Here is a 25,932-nt window from a genome sequence, read left to right as displayed (position 1 = left end):
GCAGGCACGTGCCACCCAGCTCTTCCTTTCCCTAAGCCTGTATTTGCTGTTCGGTTGGCTGTGGGTTCTTCTAGCTGATGACAGTCTTTACGTCTAAATTTAAAAATTTCACAAATGACCTTGTCACTACCCTGCACCCAACTCCTAGAATTGTTTGGCAAATAGTAAATGCTCAGTAAATTTTTTGAACGAATTATTTTGTACAGATTGCAATTAATGTCCAGAAGATAAAACCGAGAGTAGGTATTAGCAAAGAGATAAAGAGCTGGTGTTGTAAGGCAGGGTTGACGAAGAGTCGGAGTTGTGTTGTCCCTTTAGTTGGCAGTGAAGCAGGGGAGGGGCAGAGAGCCAACTAGCGTGTTGGGTCAGTTGGCAGATTGAGCTGTAGAGAGGTAGCAGTGTGTAGCAGCTGAAGTTTGAAGAGCCTGCGGACAGGTGAGTTTCTGGCCAAGATTGGAGAGCCATTGTCAGCAGGTATGGAGCCAAATCCCACGGACGGTAAGACCCAAGTAAGTGCTCCTTATCTAGGATTGACATGCGTGCAGAGTATGGGTAGAGCTGGGCAGTTCCTAACACCCTGTTAATTTGCAAAGGAAATATTAGGGAACTCCTGTTTGTTCTGTATGTGTTAATAAAAGTGAGCTGCTAATCACAGTTTGCACTGGTATCTTCGCTCCTAAACGTGTGAAATGTGCCTTTTAGGGAAATACAGTACACATCTCACTCTTGTTGATCTTCCTAGTTGAATCAGTATCCACTTTCCGAAAACCTTTCCTAGCTACTATGCCGTTGACAGTGAACAATACTAAGAGGGGAAGGCGGGACCAAAGATTGGATCTTTGCACTAAATTTCTTTCCCTCATTAGCAATTGCTGAGTCGTCTGTATTCCTTTTTCGTGGATCATCATTGGCTGTTGGCCTCTCGCTAAGTCTAAGTGTCTCTGTTGAGGGTGTTTGTACCTTATTACCCTCTACTAATGGAAGGCTAACAAGGTTAATTTGTTTGAGAAGTGAATGAAGTACAATGTTATCCATAGATATTAACCCTCTTCTTCACTCCTGTTGATAACAGCACTCTGTCATTTCAGATGGAAGAAAGCACCATGAGCTCCCCGTTTGTGACCACACTGTGCACACACTCAGTCAGTAAGAGGGCCAAGTGCATATTAGTAGGCAGCTGGGAGTTTGCTAAAGCAATTAATCAGCCTCATCATCTATAAATAATAGTTTAAATAACTTCCTCTTCTTGCTCATTTGACTGAAACAGCCAATCAAATTCAAACAATAGACAGCATCATTGACCTTTCCAAAAATAGACTATGACTACATAGTTTGTCTTTCATGATTAAAACCTCCAAGCTGTTTACATATTTACTAAGTTTTGTGAGTTTTTTAAGGGGTGGGGAATAAATTTCAGGAATAACCAAGGAGTTAGGTCTTATGTTCCATTAAAACAAACAAACCAACCAGCATGCTATTCTGTATTAAAGTGTCATCTTTTTTTTTGTTGTTTTGTTTTGTGTTTAAGGATTTAACTATAAGGAGAGAAATCCTAGGATACAACATGGTAGCAGAAATAAACAAGATGCCAGATTTCAGAGATGAATTTGAATTTCATATTCTTTGGTTCTAATATCACATAATGATTGTTTTTACCCAAAAATACCATATGGCTAATGTGGACCCGATCTCCTCCACAAGTGTTTGCTGCCTTATGCACACATTTTCATTTATGTTTCTTTTTTCTTTCTTTCTTTTTTTTTTAACGTATGGAGCTTTGAGTAAGATGCCAAGAGAGATGATACGTTTGAGCAAGCGGTGCCCACTCACAGTGGATGTGATGTTGGCCTAGGTGTTGGCTGGCACTCTAAGTCTCTCTGTGCTGAAGGAACACCCTTTGATTTATGGCTGTAGTTGTCACCAAGAGACCGTTGCTGATTTTCCTTAAAAACTCTACTCTTGTGGATTTTCAGTATGAAGGGAAGGGAAAAAAAAAAATCAAGGACAGATGTGGCCAAACTTTTAAGATTTGGCTCTATCAGGAGTTTCATCTCCATTTTGTAGCCTCGACTAATCCTCCCCAGTTTCTCGCCAGGGATTTCTTAAGTCTTAAGACTTGCGAAGATGCTGGCAAGCAACTGCAGTGCATCAGCAGGAACAGGTTGCAAAATGAAGACAAAGCCTCTGGCAAGACATGGAGGCTTGATAGAGGCCAGGCCGCAAAATGGAGCCGCCGAAGCCCCAAACAATGAAAGATCACTGTGGTCACCGTTCACATGCAGAGACGGGATGTTCTGCCATTTGGGGAGTCATGGAGGGTGGGCCACCATGCCCAGTTGGCCAGAGGAGCCGTTGGGAGCGGCAGGCCAAGGGCAAAGGCCAAACATCCTTTGCCAGAGGATGTTAAAAGCTTTTAGGACTGAGAGTACTCAGAAGTCTCAGAACCCTCTCTGGATGCAGTTCACACCTCCACTCTGATACGGATTGTAGACCAGCGGGAAAAGCACTACTGGGTCAGAGGATGAGAATAAATCCTAGAGAAGATAACAGAGATTTGGTTAAGTACTACTTTATGGAGTACGGTTCGTGACCAGGGTGCTTGCCATATTCCTAATATTTCATCACTTTAGCCTTGCTCTATTAGTCGTCCTCGACTTTGACCCCCATCTGTTCACCCCCGCCTCCTCTTCCACACTTGTCCCCTGCTTCCTGGTGCCTCCTCTCCCTTCTTCCTTCCCATCCCCATTTGTGCCCCCTCCTTCCCTTTTCTTCCCCCTCCCCGTGCCCTCTCCCTTCTCCTCTGATTGAAGAAGTAACTTATCTCTCCAGTAAATTTATCAAGGACTGCTCATATTCTTACAAGGTTGAGTACGAAGTTCCTCAGAGGACAGAAAATTCTACTTCAATTTCAGCATCTGGTGACTTCAAAAAGACAGGGTGAATTGAATTTGTCAAAGCTGGACTTGGTAATATTGCTGTAGTTTATGTGATAGGAACATTTTAGTGGGGGCTTTTGTTAATTTAATACATGCAGCTGGGGGAAGAGTAGGACATGGCGTTAGTTACCTTGTCCATAACATTATCTTTCAACATCCCCCCCAAAGTTGAATGTATGAGTACAAATAATCAGGACTTCCATCCTTTCTTAAGATGTGATGAAAGAGAGAAGAAAAGAAAAGGAAAAAAAAGCAACTATAATAAAAGTCTTCAACGGGTAATATAAGATAAAGTCTATAAAACACACAACACAAGTATATATGCCTTTAGTGCTTTAAACATGGGAGAAAACTACTCCCATTTTTTATTGCAGCTGCTTGGGGCGGAGTATCAGCATGCAGTTTGTACCCTCATCTCACCTGTGTCCTTACACACCCCCGCAGAGGGAATACATTCTGTTTGATGAGTCATTGTGGGACACATCCTGTCTCATGTATAGGGTAAGGATGTGCCAAAATTAACATGTACCAAAATTGGGAAAGTCAGAATGAAGTGTCAGAATGAGGCAAGGTGACAGGTAGTACTTTGACCTTTATAATGAATTCACTTAATTTTACTTCTTCTAAGTCTCTGCAACTGTGTTCTGCTAGGGCTGCCTTATATTTTAGGATCTGGGTTTCTCCAGAACATTTATCAATTAATTCTACACAAAGAGGGCTCACTTCTAAAGGCTCCTGTGAACCAGTTTTGGTCTACTCTGGCAGTTAAAGAGCAAGTAACAACAGCAGTATTTTTGATTTGCCTCAAAGTCCGTTTAGATCCCCGTCACTCCAGAGCCTCTTTTCTTACATTTGTCTACATATGTCCATTGTGAAATTTTAGGAAGAATTTTGTGGATGAGTAACAACTAATTCCTGCCAAAGATTTTCTACCTTTTTGTGAGGGTGTGATTATCTGTGGAACCTCTGGGGGAGTCTTGAATTCGTCATACGGGTTAGCTAATACAGCACGTTATCATCACCACCGGTCGGGGCAAGGCCCTGCTTTTGCTTTCTTTTTTTATTTCTTCACCTCCCATCTCGGTTCTGTTTCCATTACCCTTAATATTGTTCTGGGTATGCCCTTAAAAATGTGTAGTGTTGTTTCGTGGACTTTACCTCCCGGGATGTTTGTCATTTACACAGGCGATATGCTAAGGTTCTCATTCTGTTTCTCACGTTCGCTAGGCTTTATTGTGTTTAAGGTCTTTCCTCTCTGGGACATCTGGGTGGCTCAGTCAGTTAAGTGTCTGACTCTTGACCTCAGCTCAGGTCTTGATCTCAGGGTCATGAGTTCAAGCCCCACTACTTAAAAAAAAAAAAAAAAAAATCTTTCCTCTTAATTTTTGTAGCTTTTTCAGAAAAAAATAATTTTGTGTTTGCATTACACTAGAGATTGGCAGTAGATGGTATGAAAATTATAGTGTTTAGGCCAATGTTTAGAGAACACAAGAACCAGCCTGATCTTTGAGACTGAAGCAGTATGCAGAATGCATTCCCGAGGAACTTTCCAGGAAGCCTGATCACAGGGTTGTGGGGAAGCTCAGCAGTCACTGACAGTGTGGACCAGCACTTGAATCGTCTGTGGGGATCATCCCAGCTCTTTGGAATATCTTTCCTCAGCGTGCTTGGGAACGGGGTCATTTCACATGCCCATTTAATTCAGTTTAATAGTCATTAAGTGCAGAGAGGTCATGTTAAATTCTAACTCAGACTGGATTTTCACTCTATAGGAGATTTTTGAGTATAAAGATCTTGTGTTAGTTGGACCTGAACCATGGAACAACTTCTTGTCAGTCGCACATGAACAGAGTTGACAGTGCCTCCTTTGGGTTGTGTTGGTTAAAAAAATAAAAACCAACTCATTTGTTTGTCTTTAAAAAAAAACAAAACTCTTTTTTCGAACAAATTGTCCAGGCCCTCTCTTCTTCAGCCAATGTGCATCATTGAGCATTGAATTGAAGACGGCTACCCAGGATAGTCACTCATGCGTGGAGCCAACTTTCCATGAGCTTTTGCCATGATAAGACACTAACGTGGGGGATTGTTATATGTGCAGCACTGCCTAACCTATCCCAACTAATCCGGTATGGTACTAATATTATCCCTCATGTTACAGGTGAAGAAGGCACAGAGATTAACTTGTCCCTATTTCTCAGGTCCTAAGTCTGACTCCAAAGCTCAACATCTTAGCTTCAGCTCAGTTCTTCCTGTGAAATTAATGTGATCCCGAATTTAAGCTGGGTTAGGTCCCAAGCCTTTTGTAGAGAATGCAGAGTGAAGCTAAGTAACTTTGCTTGTTTCAGTTAAATAGACATTACCATCTGAGGCATGTATACATACCTGACTTATAGATAGCCATAACGGACAAATACACATTTATTCCCCCAAGGTGCACTAGAGTAATTTGACTACTTCTAGAGGACTAAATTTTTTTTGCCAACACTTCAGTTTTCAAAAATGATACAAAATTATCTTGGTGACTTCTTTTTAAATTGGGCAGTTTGATCAGATTATTCCGTAGAAGGAAAAGGTAGGACTCAGGAAATAGGACAGACATGGAGGGAAAGAAAAAATGATGAAGCCCGAAAGGGTTTCCAGGTGAAGGGGTCTACAGTAAGCAAATGAATTCATTTTCCAGTATTTATTGAGCTCTCACTGTATACTAGCCACTCTTCTAGGTGCTTGGGATACATAGCTGAGCAATACAGATAAAAATCTGTATCCTTGTGGTGCTTATATTCTAGCAAAGGTAGGAAAGAAGTATTTGCAAAGTTTCCAGGTGGTGATAGAGGAAATGCAGCTCAGAGGTAGATAGGAACTGTAGAGAACCTTGAGTTCCAGCCCAAGGAATCTGTATGTAACTTAGCCAGAAGTAGAGAGCCAAGAGTCTCTTAGAAGGATGACCTGATCAGAGCGGTGGACCAAGACTCACTTAGACAGATGGAATTCAGGAATATTAGAGAGAAAGATCTAGAGTCACCAGAATTGTTGATGTCTCTTCTGAGTCTCCATTTTTCTTCTGGGTTCCTGATGGTGATGGTGATGGTGATGCTGCTGCTGGTGGCGATAAGGTGGTGACTGGGACCTGAAACCCCACCAGTGCCCCACTTGCCCAGCTGCTCTTCCTGCCAGGCTAGTGCCCTTGGGCACATCCCTCCATTTAGAGGAAGGGGCATCTGTTTGTCATTCATCTTCAAGGGAGAGGGGGTATGTCTTTTTATAATCTGCACAAAGATTCCTTTGGTGCTTGCAGAAGCCCGGGATAGGCAGCAGCACTAGGATTTGACTCCAGTCTTGCCTGACTACTAACCCGGTGAGATTTTGCGCTGTTTACTACGATTACAACAGCTACCCCTATTATCCCGACTACTACTAGCTTGAGGGAGGAGAGGAAATGAATCACATCTGACATTCCTTGAGAGCTTGTTGTGTGCCAGGCATGGTATTCGGTGGTGTCCATACGTGATCATCTGATCTTCGTCGTGTCCCTGTGGGGCAGGTACTGATACTAGCTCCCGAAGTGGCAGAATGGGGATTGAAGCCCATCTTTATGACTCCAAATCGAGGACTTACTCACTGTATTAGCTCTCCCCTGAATACTTAAGGACGAAGTAACTCAGAAAACAAAATTGCTACATTGTTAGAAATCAAATAAAACAACAACAGCAGATTGCTAAAGCAACAAACGAGCAGGGGCTAGCATTTGTCCAGTACTCGGCCATGGTGGGTGCTCAGCAAATGTTTCACACGGTTTGTACATGCAGCCATCTTGAATGCTGGCACTTAGCAGAGGGGGAGGTTAAATTAGAGGACGCTGTAAAAGTAGATAAAAATTGTTGTGAAAATTCTGATAGTGGTTTCTGAACACTCCCAAGAGAGCTTAAGTTTGGTGGGATAGGCTGACTTCTAATCAGATCTAATTGCACTTCCTTTTCTATACCATGAATATATGTCTAGTTCACCACCTGTATTACTGGTAGGCTTCTCCTCTGTGATTGAGGTCCCTGGTTTCTGCTGCTACTGTTTACATTTCTGTTTGGCTTTGTTTCTTTGCTTCACAAATGGAGCAAAGAGAGAGAACACATTTTTCCTGAGACAGTTTATCAACAGTTGTGAGAGGGGAAGGGAAGGTGTTAAAGGCCATGCACACACATACCTATGAGAATGGGATCGCGCAGCGGCGGCAGACTTGACTGAGCTACGGTAGGAAGACACTTGTAGGCAGGGAGTTAGCTCCAGATACTGCTCCCTGGGGTTTGTGGTAGTCCGGGAGAGCCCGGCTATAATCAGGACAGACTCCCAGTGGGACAGGGAGCGCAGCTCAAGATGGGTTCCTAGCGGGCCATTTACATTTATGAAACATTTCCTAACTGGGTGTTGCTATTTTAAAAAAAAAGGACTCGTTGAGTTTGGTTTAGAAGTACTGTAGGACAATGGTTTTGAGACCTTTAAAATGTTTTAAGTTAGCAGAAATAGCCCCTTTTCCAACCTCAGTTTGTACAACTTAGAATCAGAATCCAGCCTGGTGGGCCTCTGTTTACTTACTTAGTCTTTCTGATGTCCAGAAAGGGCCCCTGAGGCACTGCCTTCTAGACAAATTCTTCTTTTATTGTATCTTTCCTACAATTTCGATTTTTTTTCCTCGAGTGCTTACTCTTGTCTTCTAGTCTTCAGACCATTTTTTAAATTCCTAAGCATTTATATCCGGCCGCCAGTTTTATCCTGTCAGTCCTTGCAGAGGATTTGGCGGACCTACCGGGGTGAGCCAGGGCTCTGGAGCCCACAAGTGGGGTGATGGGTTAGCAACCTCCAGCCACGTGTATTAGCTGCATCGGTTTCCGATGAACTGATGATAGGTTTCACCCCTTATTTTTCTTTGTTTCTTGGTCCCCTTTCTTTGCCGGGAGACCAGAAACATGGAGTAGATGGGTCTAGTCATAACTGCTTTCACCGGCTGTGTTCTCAGGAAAGTCTTTTAATGTGTCTGGTCTTGGATTCCTGAAATGTACAGTGAGGCTAAAGTGGGTCTGAGGGTGCCTAATAAGTTCTTTGCGATAGTAAGTTTTGATAGTCAGAGCCAGTTGAGTTGGTCACAGTTGCCGTCACACCCCAGTCCCACAGCTCGGGAGCCTTTTCTGGCCCACAGTGGGCACCAGAACAGGAGTTAGCATGTCTCTCCTTGCTCTTCCTCAGAGCGGAGGTGGAGTTGGTACGATGGCGACTGTTTATCTGCAAGGCAGTGTTGCTTTCTGTGGTAGCTGCCTTGGGTGGAGAAGGTTCTGATTACCTATTAGCAATCTGCTAAGATTGGCATCCCACAAATTGGGGGTGGGGACTTTGCCAATAATAGAAACTTTGGACTTCAGCCCGATCTTCAGATTCCTTGCAGAAGGTGTGGCCTGGAGGAAAAGGATTACCTTGATAAGGAATAGTAAAAAATTTTAAGTTTCTAGACACTGAATTATAAGCATTGCCAACCGAGAGACAGGAGGGAAGGCCCGCCAGATGAGTAGAAGATGATGTATGTGCTCTAATTGTATTGTTATTGTTGTCACCTTACTCATTCATTCATTCAGCATGCGTTCACTGAACAGCCATGTGTCAGATACCCGTCTAGCCACTGTGGGTTCTTTATTCCTCAGGGCCGCTACTGAGGACTGTTGTTTTTCTTAGATATTTGGCCTACAGTTAGGGTTTCCTGCCCTTAGAAGGTAGTGATTTTTTTTGATCATGCTACATAATCCATTCCTAGGGATTGAGATATAAACATGGTTTACTTGAGATAAAGATTCCAATATGATTTTCTTTTACAGAAATTAAAGTACTTCATAAAATAATTAATCTTGAATTCTAAGGGGAGAGATCTCTATTTTAAAGTAAACGATATAGAGAAATCCAAAAGAAAGCAGAAGTCTTGGTATAATTTTAAGTACCTTATTCACATACCTTTAACTGTTCTAATTGTTAACCCTGTGGTTTCATTTCCATGGTGTCACCGTTCTTTTCTTGTACTTCCTTCCTTAAATATAGAGATCTCTGGGCTTATCCATGGTTCATTGGCTCTGCAGCTTCCCATAATGTCATTCCATCTCCTTAACGCTGAAGTCTCTTGAAAAAGAAAAGCCTGCAGGGGGAGCTAGGGTAGGGGAAAGCCTCTTTTCTCTGGTTCTTCCTGCTCTCCTGTCTATTATTAATTTATAAGATATTCACTACCTATTACGTGCCTGGAATGGAGCCAAGTCCTGTAGCTACAAAGATAAATAAGAAAGATGTGTTTCCACCCTTGAGCTGCTCACATTCTAGGGAGGGAGAACAGCATATGAGACGGTAAATTATACTGTGGAAAGTGCTGTGTTTGAGTTATGAACAAAGTACACTGGAAGAATAGAACAGAGTGCTAGTAACTTCCTGAAAGGGCGTAGGGGTTTCACCAAAGTATGATGATGGTTGAGCTAGATATTAAAGAAGGCCGTGGAGTTTGCCAGGTGGCAAAGGTGGTGGCTGGAGACAGTATTTCACCTTTATAGCTCAAGAAAAGAGAAAGATGCCAAAAGCATGTACTACAGTGACTTTTTTTTCAATGAAAAAAGGAATTCTTTTGCTTTTTCCCCTTGAGAGAGAGAGAGAAAAAATGCAAGAGAAAGGAAAAGCAAGGCAAGCAAGCTTCCATCTTCATAATAGTGTCAGTTGAAGCTCCTGGATTAGGTGTTCCGTGAAACTGAAGTACAGTAGCAAAGCTTAGTCATTAAATCATTTTGGCCAGTCCCTTTGAAATGAGTCTTCAAAAGGAAAGGAAAAAAACTTCCTCAAAGCAGATTTCTTAAAATAATTATATTTCTTCTAAACAAAACATTTTAAACATTTAAGCAGAACACTTAACAGAAATTTTGGAACAAAGACATAAAGTTATTTCATCCCAGTGTTAACTCTTAATTTCTTATACAAATGTAGGACAGTGATACAAGACAATTCAAATATTTTAAATCTGTTTTCAGAATACAGTCTATATAATTTGGAGCTCCAAGTTTACCACATGGTACTTTTTTTGGATCAATAATAAAATGAGTTAGCATCTCCTCACCAAATAGTAGACAGAACCTTCAGAGGGTACCACAGAAATTCATTCTCATGTCTCCTGAATTTCCTGTTGGTCATCAAAATGGAGAATAGTTGGGTTGGTTTTGGAAACTGCTGTTTTTATGTTGAGCTAGGTTGGGACTTAAAAATATTTTTTTAAGGGGTGCCTGGATGGCTCAGTTGGTTGAGTGTCCCACTCTTGATTTCAGCTCAGGTCTTATCTCAGGGTTGTGAGTTCAAGACTTGCATTGGGCTCCATGCTGGGTGTAGAGCCTTCTTTTAAAAAAAGAAAAAAGAAAAAAATATGGTACTCAAGCATATACAAAACCAGAAAACATAGTATAATGGACTCCAGATAGTCATCCTTCATATTTAACAACATTTTGTTACACCCCGCATCCATCTATCCTCTCTTCAGCTTCTTTTTAACCTACATTCATTTGCGTGTTTTTGTGCATGTGTGTGTGTAGCTCTGTGTAATTTTATCTTATGTAGTTTCATGTAACCACCATCACAGTCATGAGCCAGGGCTGTTGTATCACTGCAAAAGAGCTTGTTTGTGCTCTTTGTTTTTGCATTATACCTAGGAAGGTAGGTAGGTATTTATTTTGAGGGAGTGATTAAATGGTACTGTGCTTTTTATTTTGGTTTGCATATACTCATTGTTAGTAAATAGTAATATGATTAATTTTTGTGTGGTGATCTTGTATCCTATAATCTTGCTAAATTTGTATATTGGTTCTACTGGCTTTTTGTAGATTACTTGGGATTTTCTACGTAGATAACCATGACATCTGCAAATAGGACAGTTTTATTTTTCTTTTCTGATATGTATGCCTATTATTTTATTTTCTTACCTTATTGCTTTGGCTAGGACTTCCAGTATTATGTTGAGTAAGGGTGGTGAGAGGCAGCATTCTTGCCTTGTTCCTGATCCTAGGTGGGAAAGCATTTGGTCTTTTACTATTAAGTATGATGTTGGCTGTGGGATTTTTCTAGATGTTCTTTATCAAGTTGAGGAAATTCTCCTTTAATACTAGTTTGCTGAGAGTTTTTATCATGAATGCTTGTTGGAATTGGTCAAATGTTTTTTCTGCATCTATTGATATGTTTATTTGGCTTGGCAATTGAAATCTGTCTTGAACTGCTGCCTTCCCCAAACAACTCATTGCACGCCCCATATTGCCAGTGGTTAGATGAAGTAAGCTAAAGAAGAGGAAGATTCCAGAGAAAGCAGTCTGGGATATGAATTCATGTTGTTGTTAATTCTGCATTGATGAATATCAAGAGGAATTGATGAGATACTGGTTGAGAATCTGGCCTTTGAAGTCCTTTCCTTTTCTAGCATTGCTGTGTTGTTGAGGCCGGTATAGAGCAGAGAGGTTAAGAGTATGCACTTTGGAATCCGACTTTGTTCTAGTGTGGCCTTCATCATTTACTAACTGTGTGTGACCTTAAGCAGACCACTTACCTAAGCCTCAGCTTCCTCATCTGTAAAATGGGGCTAATAACTATCTCATGTTGTCGTGAAGATTAAACAAGATAATACATATAAAATGCTCAGCACATAATAGGCATTTAATAGTGTCGCTGCTGCTGTCCTAGTTGTTGCAGCGTCCATATATTTAACAATAATTTATTAAACTCTCTAACATCCAAAGCATTGTGCTGGGTATTTTGGATGAGACAGGGTTATATGAAGTGCTGATTCAATCTTAGGAGAATGTGCCATTCGACTTAAAACATCCCATATGTTCGAATAAATGAATGAGAACTTTCTTCTGTTCCACCCATCTAAGACCAGTCAGTCTTTGGTCCTTAGCTTCTCATCCCTGCTCCTTTGCACCTGTCCTGTCTTTCTCACTCTCCCCCTTTTCCTCTCTCTTCCACACTTTCCTGGTTTTTAGGAACAATCAAGCTGTCCTAGGTGAACCAGTTTCCAACCCCCAACTCTTGCCAACTCTTGTGGGGATTATTTCCTCTTTCTCCTTCATTTTACTTTTTCAGGTTTTCATAGTTTCCCTAATTCTGGGCCATCTTTCTCTTTAATCTCTTCTGTTTCCTTAGAGAATCTTGGGACAGCCTGAAAACCTCAGGGCAGCTCCTCTTCATGGTTTGTTCTCTTATTTCTGAGCCCAAAATGACCATGATTATGACTAAACTTTCTGAGAGACACCTGAATCCGAAGTAATAATAATTTAAAAATTAGTGACATTAACCTCTAAAAGCCTTGATGGTGCCCAGAATTCCTTAATAGAATCTGCACTAAATTTTCCACTTCTCTCCTCATTTTCTTCTAATTAAACCTCCTTTTCCTCAGATAAGAGCACTAAGATAAATTAAAAGCTCCAACTTAATTTTTGTTTAATTGCTTCATTTCAAAAGAACTCATTTCTATTATTTTCTCATTGCAAATTTACAGGATTTCTGCTACTCTGTGGATTTTTAAAAGCTTTAGTGGATTGGTCTATGAGTATAACCTCCTTCTAAAGGAAAATGCATCCCCTGACTTCACAAACAAGCCAACTTTGGGAACCCACTCTGTTGGTAAATGGGGCACTCCCTGTACTAAATGTTCCAACTTGTAGAGGATTGCAGTTCTTTGAGATATTTTAGAGAACCAAACTAGCCTGTAAGTGCAGTACTTGGTTCATCCTCCTTGGAAAGAAAACCATCTAATTAGAGTTGCCATGACAACTCTGTTTTCCTGCAGTATAACAGACCTATTGACCTGAAGTTAAGGTTGATGGAGCACATGTACATGTTGGTGACAGAAACCACCATCCAAGATCTTGGAATATTGGCTCCGTTTCCCTCCTGGCTTCTTTTCTAATTTATGCCCCTAGCAAGCATTTATTAAGCACCAATTGTGTGGAGAGTTTATATAAACCCATGAAATATCTACATAAGAAGAAAGAAACAGCATAAAACTCTGTCATGGAGATAGAATTAAATCCAGACACCATCACCTTCATAACCTAGTGCCTGCCGACACATTTGGCCCCTCTCCTCCCACCTGCCCCTCGTGCCCTTTGTTTGGGCCACATCGACCTCTTCCTGAACTACAAGCACTCCAGGCTCATTGCCACCTTTGGGCTTTGCACATGCTGTTCCCTCTACCGCAAAGTCTCTTTTCCACCAAATGTTTACTTATTTGGCTCCACTTCATCATTTGGCTCTATTTAAATTTATTTCCTCAGAGAGGCTTTTCGTGATTGCAGTAAATTTGCCTCCTACTCCCTTCCCACATCCCGAGTCATGCTCTTTGACATTGTATTTTGTTTCCTTCTTCATGCTTTCTGTTCTTTTCAGTTATTTTGTTATCATTTTATCATTGCAGTGTTTTGTTTTATTTATTTATTAGAGAGAGAGAGAGAGAGAGAGAGAGAGAGAGCACAAGCAGGCAGAGTGGCAAGCAGAGGGAGAGGGAGAAGCAGACTCCCCAGTGAGCAGGGAGCCTGACGTGCGGCTTGATCCCAGGACCCTGGAATCATGACCTGAGCCGAAGGCAGATGCTTAACGACTGAGCCACCCAGACACCCCTATTATTGCTTTGTTTCTCTCTTATTAGGATGACTCTTATTAGAAATTTATGAGGGCAAGAGTGGTATTTGTCTTGTTCCCTGCCATATCTATTAATATTTGTTGAGTGAATGAAGAGGAGAGTGATTGGACATCATGGTGGTCAAGAACGGCTCCAGATCGCCTTTGGTGCTCAGCAGGTGAAATAGCATAGTTTTTCCCCCCAATTATCCTTCTCTATTTTTAATAGATCAACAGCAAATCACTTGCTTATTGTACAATTCTCTAAAAAGCCCCCCTGCCAAATAATGCATTACTGAAAAACAGAAAAATAAGAAAGTGATTAAAAAGGAAGAAGAAAGAAAAGAAAGGCTTTGTGGACTGGCACTCATTTAAGTGTTTTGGGTGACGGACGTGGTTGGGCCGGAGTAATGGCCAGAAGGCATTTTATGTGTGAGGCATTACCTGTATTGAGAAGTGCTGGGTGGAAGTCTATAATCATTCAGATAATCAATAAGAGCATCTTTGAGTGGCCGGCCAGCCGACCTGGAGTGAAGGCACCCTGGGAGAGGAAGTGGAAGGAAGCTGGGCACATGGAATTCAGAATGCTAAGGCAGCAGTTCAGTTTGGCCCAAGAGCTATGGGGCCATCCTTCATTCAGGAAAATAAACAGTGGGCCTGAAGTAGACAAAAAACCAGGAAGTCTCCCATGCGGAAGCAATTCTCTATTTGAAGAAACATGTCTAAAGTTGTAGAGTCTTGGGGTGGGAGTGGTGGGTGGGGAGAAGGAGGGGCCCTGGAGACCAGTGACCTAGAAAGTTTAAAAAGAGCCCTTTAGCTACACTTTCCTCCAGGGCAAATTGGTTTTTTAAGTTCATGAAAAGTGTGACTTTTCAAGCATTTGATAGTAGATACCCACTAAATGAATGTATTTTGTAGTTTGCTCTGAGTGTTGATTCTCTTTCTTGGAAGAGAAACAATGAAACACCTAAGTATTAGCACTCAGTGGTAGTAAGAAGTAGCATTGAAACTATGTGTGAGCACTTGCTAAATACTTTACATGATTCTTTAATTCACTAAATAACCCTGGGAGTTTTGTTATGATCCCCATTTCATAGATGAGCAAACTGAGGCTTAGGGAAGTTTCTGAGCAGCCAAATTGGATGTCAGATCCTCATGGCCCGTCTGATTCCAGGACAAGAGCTCTTAACCACCTCATTTTTCTGGCTCATTCACACTTTAGGCTAATTTTTGTTAAGTTTTTCTTTTGTATCATATTATATATCTCCATGCTTTTATTTGAGATGCTGACTTTCTTTCTAAAACTGAATTACTTGGTGTTTAGTCGACAGGTACTCATTGTTTGCCTACTATAGACAAGGTATTATATAGCATATTAACAACATTAATTGAAAAATCACCTAACCAGTTATATATTGCATTCGATTAGAGAAAATTAAACTCATTGAACTCCTGTTTTCTTCCCCTAAAATTGTCTTGGTGTGTCATAGGACAGCAGATATGAGCATAGTAATTTAAAGGATAATTTATAGGGTTTTTTGGGTAACTTTCTATGTTGATATTTAAACTGAAGAAAAAAGCTGCAAGAATAGAATGTGAGCTACTTTGTGTCTTTTCCCCAGCTTCACCAGTTATTTACATTTTGCCTCATTTGCCTTGTCATTCTCTGTATTTATATTTATATATCATGGTTATTTTTTAACTCAGCCAGTTGAGAATAAGTTGGGCCCACACGCCCTTTACCCTACCTGCTTCGGAAAGTATTTCCTAAGAACATGGACATTCTCTTACAGCTACGGTGCAGTTATCATATCAGGAAATGTACCATTGACACAGTACTATTATCTGAGCCATGATCTGTATTCTAATTTTGTCAATTGTTCCAATAATATCCCTGTTAGCTATTTTTTACCCTGGTCCAGGACCCAAGCCAGGATCACACATTGCCTGTAGTTGTTATGCCTCTTTATTTTTCTTTGGTCTGGAACAGTTCCTCGGTCTGTATCTTTCTTGACCTTGAACAGTTTTGAAGAGTACAGGCCAATTATTTTGTTCCTCAATTTGGGTCCATTTGATGCTTTCTGATGATTAGATTCAGGTGATGAATCTTTGGCAGCAGCGCACACACGTGATGTGTGTCCTGAGTGCTTCATACCAAGAGGCAGGTGACACCAGTTTGCCCCAGGTTTGGTGATGTTAACTTTGATCGCTCGGTTAAGGTGGTGTCCACCAGGATTTTTTTAATGTTACTAATTTTCTCTTTGTAATTAATAAGAAATTTATGGGGAGATATGTTGAGACTATGTAAATATCCTCATCAGACTTTGACCCACTAGCATTAACATCCACTGATGATTTCATCTTTCCTTCTACATTTATTAGTTGGCTTTTGGTTATAAAGAAGAGCTTCCCTCATTTACTTGCTTATCCATTTATCTATTTGTATCAGAAAGACTTACTGATTCTGTTGTATTTAATGGGACGTACACCATTTCTATCATTATTTTGTTGTATAAAGAAAGGTAACCTCACCTCCAAAAAACAATTGTATTTTGAGTGCTGTATTAAAGTTCTAGGGCTTCTGTAAGAGATCACCACAAATGCAGCAGCTTAAAACAACACAGATCTGTTGTCTTACAGTTCTGTAAGTCAGAAGTCCAGTACGGGTTTCACTGGGCTAGAAAGAAGGTGTTAGGGAGCTCTATTCCTTTCTGGAGGCTCTAGTGGGGAATCTGTTCCCTAGTTCACTCCGGTTGTTAGAAGAATCCGGTTGCCTACGGTCAGAGGACTGAGGTCCATGTCCTTGCTGAAGGTCAGCTGAGGGCATCTCCCAGCTTCCGGAAGCTGCCTGCATCCCTTGGCTTGTGACCATCTTCCTCTGTCTGCAGAGCCAGCAACAGGTCCCTCTTGCTTCCCGTGTTTTCTGTCTCTTCTGTTGTCACGTCTCTTATTTACTCTTCTGTTTTCCTCTTCTACTTTGAAGGACTCATGTGGTTAGATTGAGCCCACCCAGGTAATCCAGGGTAATTATGTCAAGGGCCTTAACCTTCTGCAAAGGCCTTTTTGCTGTGTTTGGCAACATATTCACAGGTTCAGAAGATTGGGGCTCAGACGTCTTTCGGGAGCCATTATTCTGCATTGCCAATGCCTACCCTTGTTCCAGGCTTATGGCAGGGGCTTGCTTCTATGTAATCAGAGAAAACATCAGGCAGAGGATTATAAGCAAAGAAACTATTCAGTGAGAGATTGTTTCATATTTGGTTAAAAGGAAGAGGCTTGTAGTCTGGAGTAGGGGCTGAGAAGACTTTGTAGTATTCGCAGGGCCTCAACAACAGTGCCTGAACGGTTGGGCAGGCTGCGGAGGCGCCAAGGAAGCATGTGGGGCTTAGTGTCCAAGTGTCCCTGTTGCAGAATGAAACTGGGGTACTGTTGACTGCAGGAGCTCCCACGCATGCAGGGCTGGGGAGAAAGATCACATATGCTGGACAGGCATGGCTCAGTGCTGCTGTTTCCTGAATGTGGCCTCTCCCTTTTCACAGCCCCCAGCGCTCCTGCGTTTTAATCACGTGCTTTCACTCTTTCTCAATTTTGTATCAGGAAAGTGTATATACTACGATTGGATCTCTGTCGTTACAGGATTTCTAAAGCTTTCTTTAATAAGATAGGCTCCTAGGTTTCTGAATCCAAAAAGCTACCTGCCTGTCTACACTGCTGCATTAGACCAGGGGACAATGATAGAACCAAAAAGGATTTGAGAGTCAGTTGGGCCCATCCTCACCGTGCATATAAGAAAACAATACCAGGAGAGCTAAGTGGTCACTGAAGCCCCCACAGCCAGAGGGTCTGTGGTTTGAGGCAGGTATGGAGCAGTGGGGAGATATGTGGCTTCAGGAATTGAACGGCTGGATTCAATCTGGTGTCTGTCATTTACTGGACGAGTTAACTGAGTCAGTTACTTTACCTACCAGGCCTTACTGTCCATCTGTAAAACGCGGCAGCCTTAGAGGGCTCTGGTAAGGAGTGAATGAAACTAACACATGGAGACTTGCAGTACAGTGCCTGGCTCATGTGAAGTGCTCAGTGCTCAGTGTGTGGTAACCCTCACTGCTGTTCTTCTATATGGTAGTAGAATTGAGATCAATAATGTGGAATCCCCATAGCCCTTGGGAATTTTAGGGTCCCAGTCCCCGAAGCAAACTGTGTGAGAACTCTGCATACCACTCAGGACTTCATCCATTTGGTCGGTCGTTGCCCTTCCCATTACACCTTCGCTCACCAAGTTCAAGACCTTCTATGCTTTGCGTTCACTTAATTTTATACCTTGGTTTTCTCTCTTTCTCTTTCTTTTTCTCTCTACTACCAAGGTAATGTGTGCCAATTATAGCCACCAATACCAATTCCGATACCACCAAAGAACAAAGTACGTAAGGTAAAATGTCCTTTTTGCCTTCCAGCAACTCTCTCTTACCCTGGAGATTACTTAACAACATGATCTCCTCGTCTCCAAGTGGGCAGTGGAGTTAAAAACCCCTCTCCATTTGGATTTCCCTCAGTTAATCTAGAACTTCTATCCTTTCATCACCACTGGTTCTTGTTCTCACTCTCTTGCTCTCCCCCGTGATGCCCAAAGGAGGTCTCTGAGATACCCAGGCAGACCCTGTTCTCTCTGACTCTGTCCCCTTTCCACCTCTGTGTCTTTGCATTCCTGTCTGAGGGCTGTGCTCCTCAGTGCTATAGCCTCCCTTTCCCCATGCTGGGGGTGTCTCCGACCTGCGTGGTGCCACCCTCTTCCTCGGTGCAGTGAGCCTCGAGCCCGCACCTCAGTGAAAAGGCAGAGGGGAAATGTGACTTACTGGAAAACATACAACATGTAGATGTAATATTTTCACAGTGTTGTTCCTTTTAGCTCATTTTGGGTGTTTGTTGTTGTTGTTTTCATTTAGCTGTAAAAATGGCATGATACATACTATTCTGCAACTTGCTTTTTCCTTTAACAATGTATCGTGGTCATTTTTCTAAACCGTGACCTGTAGGTCACGCTCATTCTTCCCTGGTGGCCATGCGGTTCTCCGCTGGAAGGTTCACTCTCAAGTGTTCCTCTCCTCGATGGGCAGATGTTTCATGTTGAAACTCGCTTCCATTTGTGATTTGGTTCTACCCGTGTGAACTTGTCATACATTCTCTCGGAGCGCTGGCTCGGTCCTCACCCTTCTGAGGTGGCTCCCATCTACAAATACGCCTGATCCATGGGTTGAGTCTAGAGGACAGTTGGAGGGTTTGCTGCTCAGGTGATGAGCGTGGCTGCCGTGTGGGTTTGAGGATGGCATGTGAGGGGGCTTCAGGGCTCCCCCTGCTCTAAAGTGACCCTGAGCCCCAGGTAGTTCCTAGCAAAATGAGAAAGCGCCCACGAAAGTGAGTTGCCCTCAGTTCACGCAGCTCGTACTGAGAAGCATTCCCTGACTGGCTGGGAAAGAGGGGTGCTGATCCCCTGAGTGACTCGAGGCTCTGCTGAGCCCTGCAGACTTTGATGCCCAGGGTTTGCCCGGTGGCCCAAGCATTGTGGACCCCTCCCTGCCTTTCTCCTTGAAGACTGTAAATGTCCACAGGACTTCTGTGGGGTTGTTAGTTTGGGAGAGTATCAGGGCTTCTTAGAGTTAAGAGTGTCTGGACCTGCGTCCTTACACCAAGAGGTCCGGTCAGCGTGTCCTTCCTCCATGTGGGTCTGGGTGAAATCACTTCGGGTCCATCGGTGTCCCAATGCAATTCTGAGACAGAGTCAGGATCGAGTGGCTGTGGTTCAGCCATACAGCCTGTTAAATAAGTCATGTCTGCATTCCCCTCTCTGCTGTTATTGCTCTGTTACTAAGTTTTGAGGGTTGTAGTTTGGAAAGCTTAAGAAAAATCCAAATTCTGAAGCAATCAAGAAAGTGAGTTTCGAACGAGTTATTAGGCCAAACCCGATTCTATTTGGCCGGTGAGATTGGCGTCATCCTTGTCCACGTTTACCAGAACCCATTCCCTTCCTGACTCAGCCTCTCTCCTTCTGCTGCATCTGTGCCACTGGGTTAAAGAAGCAAACACATCTGCCTTGTGGGGCAATCCAGCTCCCCGCAAGCCCAGATGCCCCTGAGCGGCCTGGAGCGGCGCATGCTTCCCGGGCCTGCCGCTGCTTCTCCTCAGGCCGGCCCTACAGGCCTTGTCTGGGCCTGCGCAGGCCCTTGGTTACTGTCGTGGCTGTTTTGAATCATCTATTTTAGAGAAATTGATAAAAAATAGTGCTTAAACCAGTGGATATGTATTTTTTTTTTAAGTAAAAGACACAGGTAAATAAATTGTGATATTCAGAAACAGCCTCCCGGTTCTGCACAGATGGATATTAACAGAACTGAACTCCCACTTTCTCCGTTAGTAAGTAAACAATTTATTTAGTAAGATAAAATGTTTTTTAAATGGCAGGCATCTACTGAACGCATGTTATTTCTGTTAGAATTCTGACTGTGCTCATAGCCTCCTCAGTCCCTCATCTCTGCAGATTCCCAGATGTCCCCTATCATCATCGTTTCCTCAGCTCCCTCTCCCCAGCGTGCTCCGGAACGTGGCTCCCTCTGCGGGGCCGGGGACTTCGCAGCATACCGCCTGCAGCTGGGGCATGGCTCTGGGGACGGTAGCGTGCTTCTGTCCACTGTCTGCGGCCTGCTTTAGTAGACCGGTGACATCCTGCCCGCACGTTTGAGGACATTTCCTGGGGCGGGAGCTGGCGGCAGAAGGCAGAGTAGCGGGGCTGCTTCTAAGCCAGGGCCCGCCCGCAGCCCGCGCTTCTCTGCATCACCCACCGCCTTCACTTTACCATGCTCTCGGTCATCTCGGTCATCTTGCGCAGCCGTGGTGTTGGGGGGGGGGGGGAGCTGGAGAGGGCGCAAAAAGATCGACGGGCATCGGAAATGACGTGGGCGCTTTGGCTCTTGAAGTGGAGCGGGGGCCAGGTTGAGCGCTGCCAAAATCGGAAGGCCAGCATGTCACCTGTTAGCTGTGAAGGGCTTCAGCTCCTGGGGACAGAAGACTCCAACTTCTATGTGTTCGAGGCAGTGACTCTCATGCTGGGTTGGGGGTGGTTGCAAAATCTGTACTATCAGTCCGTGTCAGAACCAGCTGCAGGGTCTTGTTTTGGCTCAGATCACACATCTCTTCACCCTGAGATTCTAGTGTGCTACCCTGAAATGGCGATGAGAGAAGATACTTCTTTTTCTCCCCCTTCCCTTCTCCCCAGGAGAATCGCTAGAGGGATGCCACGTTACGTGCATGTGCTGGGGCAGATAAAGGTGGAGAATCACTGCCCAGTGGCCCGTCTGTTGACTCCCCACATATGCTCTAGACGATGTTCAAGATGGGCTCATTTCCAGCGTTCACCACAGTGGCATGTGACTGGTCCGGGTGAACCAAACCAAGATCACAACAAAAGTACTTACCTTCATGGGAGGGACAGTTTAGTTTACCAACTTAGTCACAAAAGGTAAAACCACCACATCAGAAGTATTCAACCTCTAACTGATGTTTTCATTTATGATGAATATTATTAACCACTGTTGAAGCATTGACTCCAACACGTACATCGCAAGGAAATGGAATAGTGACTTCCAAAAGTTTTGGAATCGCAGCACCTTCTTGTTGTACCTAAATGGTTTATGTGTTGGACACTTTTTTTTAATAATTTTTTATTATGTTATGTTAGTCACCATACAGTACATCCCTGGTTTCCGATGTAAAGTCCCATGATTCATTACTTGCGTATAACACCCAGTGCACCATGCAGTACGTGCCCTCCTTAATTAAGAACAGCAACAAAACAACACTTTAACTTTACATAAGCCCTTTTGTGATAACTGTAGACATCATGAGTATCACAGAGTTACACCCAGGAATGGCTGCCACTAAGCTGAACGTGTCACTCATTCATTCATTGACTCATTCATTCATATTGAATATTTTGTTACTTTTTATTGCTGAGTTATTGCCCATTTTCTTTACCCAGTCTGTTCCTCCCCCGAATGTGTCTTTTAAATTTCTGCAGGTGAATTCAGTCTAAACTTTCTCTGGCTTACTAAAATTTGGGCTGTTCCATGCTTCAGTCAGTGTCCTTGGAATGCTTGTCCCTCTCCTGATGGCAGAAGCATGCCTAAGTAATGCCCAAGACATTGCCTTAGGCTTCTGCTGACAGCCCCGAGCTCCTCACAAAACGTTGAAGGTTTGGCCCGCGCACCATCAAGAAGCCAACATCCCCGTCCTAAGTACAGGCCTGGCCTAAGGTTAGCAGTAAGACCAGCATTTTGTTGCTTCATTTTCCTATTAAGCTCTGGGTTGCTGATTGAAGCAAAATTCCAATGTATTGACACACTACCACATTGTTAACACGATAGGGAGGATTTGATTATGGGAGAACAAGTCCAAAAACGGTAAATTGAGAAAAAAAAAAAAAAATCCAGGGCCTTGCTTCTCAAGGCAGCTTTTGTGGTTGCGTTCCTTTATTTGATGTGGTTCCCTCCTTCTCCTGTGCCAGACGGTGCAGTGCGGAAAAATGATGAAGTTGCAGAAAAGGGCAAGGGAGGGGCCAGGAGGAGATAGGGAGTGAACTGTTTAGTAACGCGAGAAAGAAAATAGAGCTTAGGGATCAAAGACAAAAATACCTGTTTCTCAAAGCAGGAAAAAGAAAAGAAACACGGGATTCCTTTCCCGGTGCTTGGGTCCAGACCGAGCCTGCTGTCAGCTGGCGCCTTTCAGGGCAGCCCAGAGCAGGAGACCAGGAGGCTACAAGCTGCCTATAGGTGAGAAGATTGCAGCAGCCTGAGAAAGTCAGAGCTGAGTGCCGAGGGTCACCAAGAACAGCAGGGTTAGCCAGGGAGGGCCCCAGGGAAGAGGGGTGGAGAACAAAGGCCGCCTTCCATCATCAGATTATGGGACTGAACACGTTTTAACACCAGCCAATCTTGGAGGCAAGTCCTAAGACAAGCATCGGAATCTAAATGAGGAAAAAGGTTTCCATGCAAGAACAGGATTTTATTTATTTACAATCTTCAGGCTGGGCAGCTTTTCTAATTGTATGGTATGTGACTACCCAAAGTGACATTTTCTGAGTTTTAAAATTATCTCTTTTTGCACTGTGAAAAGAGCATATATGATTCATCTTAATATTTCTGAGGATCAGTCACCAACTAACAGCTAGTATTTTGGGTGGGAGGAAGGCTTTTGTAGGCAGCTTTTTCACCTAGCATAGAAGTAGAAAGCACCAGAATATGCCTCAAGCTTCATTTGAGATGATATAAATAGCTCTCTTGCACAGCTCCAATCCAGTATCATAATGAGAACTCCCACAGTCCACGAGGTGCCTCGAGGTACCTAATGCCCACCTCACCCTTGCTTGCGATTGCCCTGCTGGTCGAATATAGTTTGTAAGTGGTTTGACCAAAGGGGCTACTTTTCATTTTTGCTGACCTACTCCAGGTCTCTTTGCCTCTGTTTCTTCCTGGATACATCCCTATCCTCAGCATCCCTAGAATTGTCAGATGATCCTATGATCTTAGATCAGGAGCCAGCAAACTTTAGCCCACTTTGTTTGGCTCGTGAGCTAAGAGTGATGTTTCACATTTCTTAAATGGCTAGAAAAACACTAAAAGAGTAATATTTTGTGACTTGTAAAAATTGTTTGAAATCCACATTTTAGCATCCATAAATAATTTCATTGGAACCCGGTGCATCACCCGTTTACGTATTGTCTGTGGCTGCTTTCATGCCACAGCGTCAGAGCTGAGCAGTTGCGACAGAGACATTGTGGCCACAGAACCGACACCATTTACTGCCTGGCCCTTTACTGACGAAGTTTGCTGACCCCTGTCCTAGGCCCTTTCACAATGACTGTTTCAGAAAAGATGTATACATTTACTGACTTTCAGTGTCCATTTTGGAAATTTGACTCCCGTAAGTTTCCCTACATTCATTTGACTTTAATACCACAAATATTTATTGAGCGCCTACTATGAACTTGGCGTTATTCCTGTTTCTGTTGTTACAGCAGTGACCAAGACAGACAGAGGTCCCCATTCTAGTGAAGGGTGCTGGGGGGAGACAGTAAACAAACACCACACGTCGAGTGTCTTCTGGACACACATGCCCTAAAAAAGGTAAAACAAAGACGAGGGGATAGCTGGGATGGAGGTGGGTTGTTATAAATAGCTAGTTCAGAAAGTCTTACTAAGATGGTGATATTTGAGGGGGACCTGAAGCAGGTGGGGCTGCCAGCCCTGGGGGTGGCTGGGAAGAGCGTTCCAGGCCGAGAGAAGAACAGAAGGACTGGGTCAGCCGTCTGAGGTGGGATAGTCCCGGCCTGTCCCTGAAGGCAGGAATCCAGATGAGAAGTTGCAGGAGACGGGGCAAGGCCGACTGAACGTGGCACGCGAGAGAGAAGAGTCGGGGATGCCTGAGGAACCAATGGGCTGGCACTGCCGTTGGCTGCCACGGGGTGAGGGCAGGAGCGCGAGGCTTTGCAGGCCAGCTTTGCTGGTGAGCAGGTTAAGGTGGGCGTTCACTTTAGACATGGAGGCAGCCAGCAGGCAGTCGGCTCTCTGAGTCCCAAGTTAAGGGAAGGTCTGAGCTAGAGTATAAATTTGGAAGTTGTCAGTGTAAAAGAGCTATGTGAAGCATTGAGATTGGCTGAGATTCAGTCTCCAACTTCAGACTTTTCCTTGTCTCCAGGACATCTCTCACTCTGACTAAACAGAGCTTCTTTTTTTTTTTTTTTGAGATTTTATTTATTTGTCAGCTAGAGCGAGCACAGGCAGGGGAAATGGCAGGCAGAGGGAGAGGGAGAAGCAGGCTCCCCACTGAGCAGGGAGCCTGATGCGGGGCTCAATCCCAGAACCCCAGGATCATGACCCGAGCCGAAGGCAGATGCTTAACCGACTGAGCCACCCAGGTGTCTCCAGAACTTCTTTTCTAACGTCAGATTTTCTTTCCTGCCCAGGTCACCACTGGCATGCATCAGGATCTCCCATTATATCTTCTTACTCCCTCTCCAGGCAGATGCCCTTTTACCGGTAGCTCAAATGGGCAAGCTGAGGTGTGAAAGATGCTTTTCTCATGGGGGCAGAAGCTGCTCGCTGTGGTCCGGGATCCATGGTCTGCTGCCCACAGAGTCCCTAGCTTTTTTAAGTAGAATCTGTGGTCTCCTCACTTCGGTCCCCAGTCTTGATTTGACCACTTCCTCACCTTGTCTTCTGGTTACCTGCATATAACTACACTGCCTTTTGCCCGTGAATAAACTCAGTGGTAATCGCCTTTTTTCTAGATGTTTCCATAAGTATCTTATACTCCCATACTAGGCCTTAGTCCATAAGAGCATATCTGTTTTCTTCACCTTCTGGTCCACAGTGCCTTTGAAATTGTCAGTGACCTAGTGCCCCAGGGATGGGAGGTGACTTTGCTTTTACCACACCGCTCCCCATTCCCGTCCCAGGTGTGCACCCTCAGCGTGAGGCACAGAGCAATGGTGTGAGGCCCATCTGCACCTGCATCCACTAGGGAACCTCTTCAAATGCAGATTCCAAGGTCCCATCTCAAACCTAATAAATAAGCTTCTCTGGGGTGGTGCCTGGGTATCTTGAGTTTTTAACAGGTTCCCCGGGTTATTCTCACACAGTCATGAAAACTACTAGTGCAGAGAAAAGATCATAAGCCCAGTTTCACTGTTTCCAGCTGAGGGACCTTGGGCAAGTCATCCATCTCAGACCTCAGTCTTCTCGTCTCTACAATGGGCGTAGTAAGACTTGCTACCTACTTTGGAAACAAATCATAAAGTGTGATGTACCGGCACCCTGGCTAATCTCATCTTCTGGTATCTTTGCTTGTTTCTGTGTGTGCCAGCCCAACTGCAGCTTCCTACAAATCAGCTCTTGGAGCACAGAGACCAGTAATGTGTCCCTGAAGTTGCCTAATGCTGTTTGTGTGCCTGAGGCTTTAGTAAATAACAGTAAACAGGAATCAGGTGGATACCCTTCTCTGCCCTAGAAAGGCAGAGGCATTTTTTTTCCTCACTCTCTGCATTTCCTTTGACCATTAAAACCGATGTGCAATGAGGAGGGAGTTATAAAAATGCTCGTGCATTTAGCTGAGGGTAACTATGGTACGCATTGACTTTTTACTGGCTTTACTGGAGTATAACTGACAAAGTTGTAAGATATTCAAAGCATACAATGTGACAGTTTGATATATGTCTGTATTGATTTTTTTCCAGTAAATGTGTTATAAAAGTGCTTCGTAGGAAAAGTAACCTGTACCTGGATAATAG

General features: G+C 43.5%; 1 protein-coding gene across 1 annotated transcript in view; it reads left to right on the top strand.

The window, feature by feature from the left end:
- The window catches only part of BABAM2 (BRISC and BRCA1 A complex member 2), a 396,696-nt gene that overhangs the window by 277,778 nt on the left and 92,986 nt on the right, over nucleotides 1-25,932 (top strand). The gene's annotated exons all lie outside the window — the stretch shown is intronic.

The sequence above is a fragment of the Ursus arctos genome, unplaced genomic scaffold (genome assembly GCF_023065955.2).
Source record: "Ursus arctos isolate Adak ecotype North America unplaced genomic scaffold, UrsArc2.0 scaffold_8, whole genome shotgun sequence".
Lineage (NCBI taxonomy): Eukaryota > Metazoa > Chordata > Mammalia > Carnivora > Ursidae > Ursus > Ursus arctos.
The sequence above is the reverse complement of the archived record's forward strand: the minus strand, read 5'-3'. Positions and strand labels throughout refer to the sequence as shown.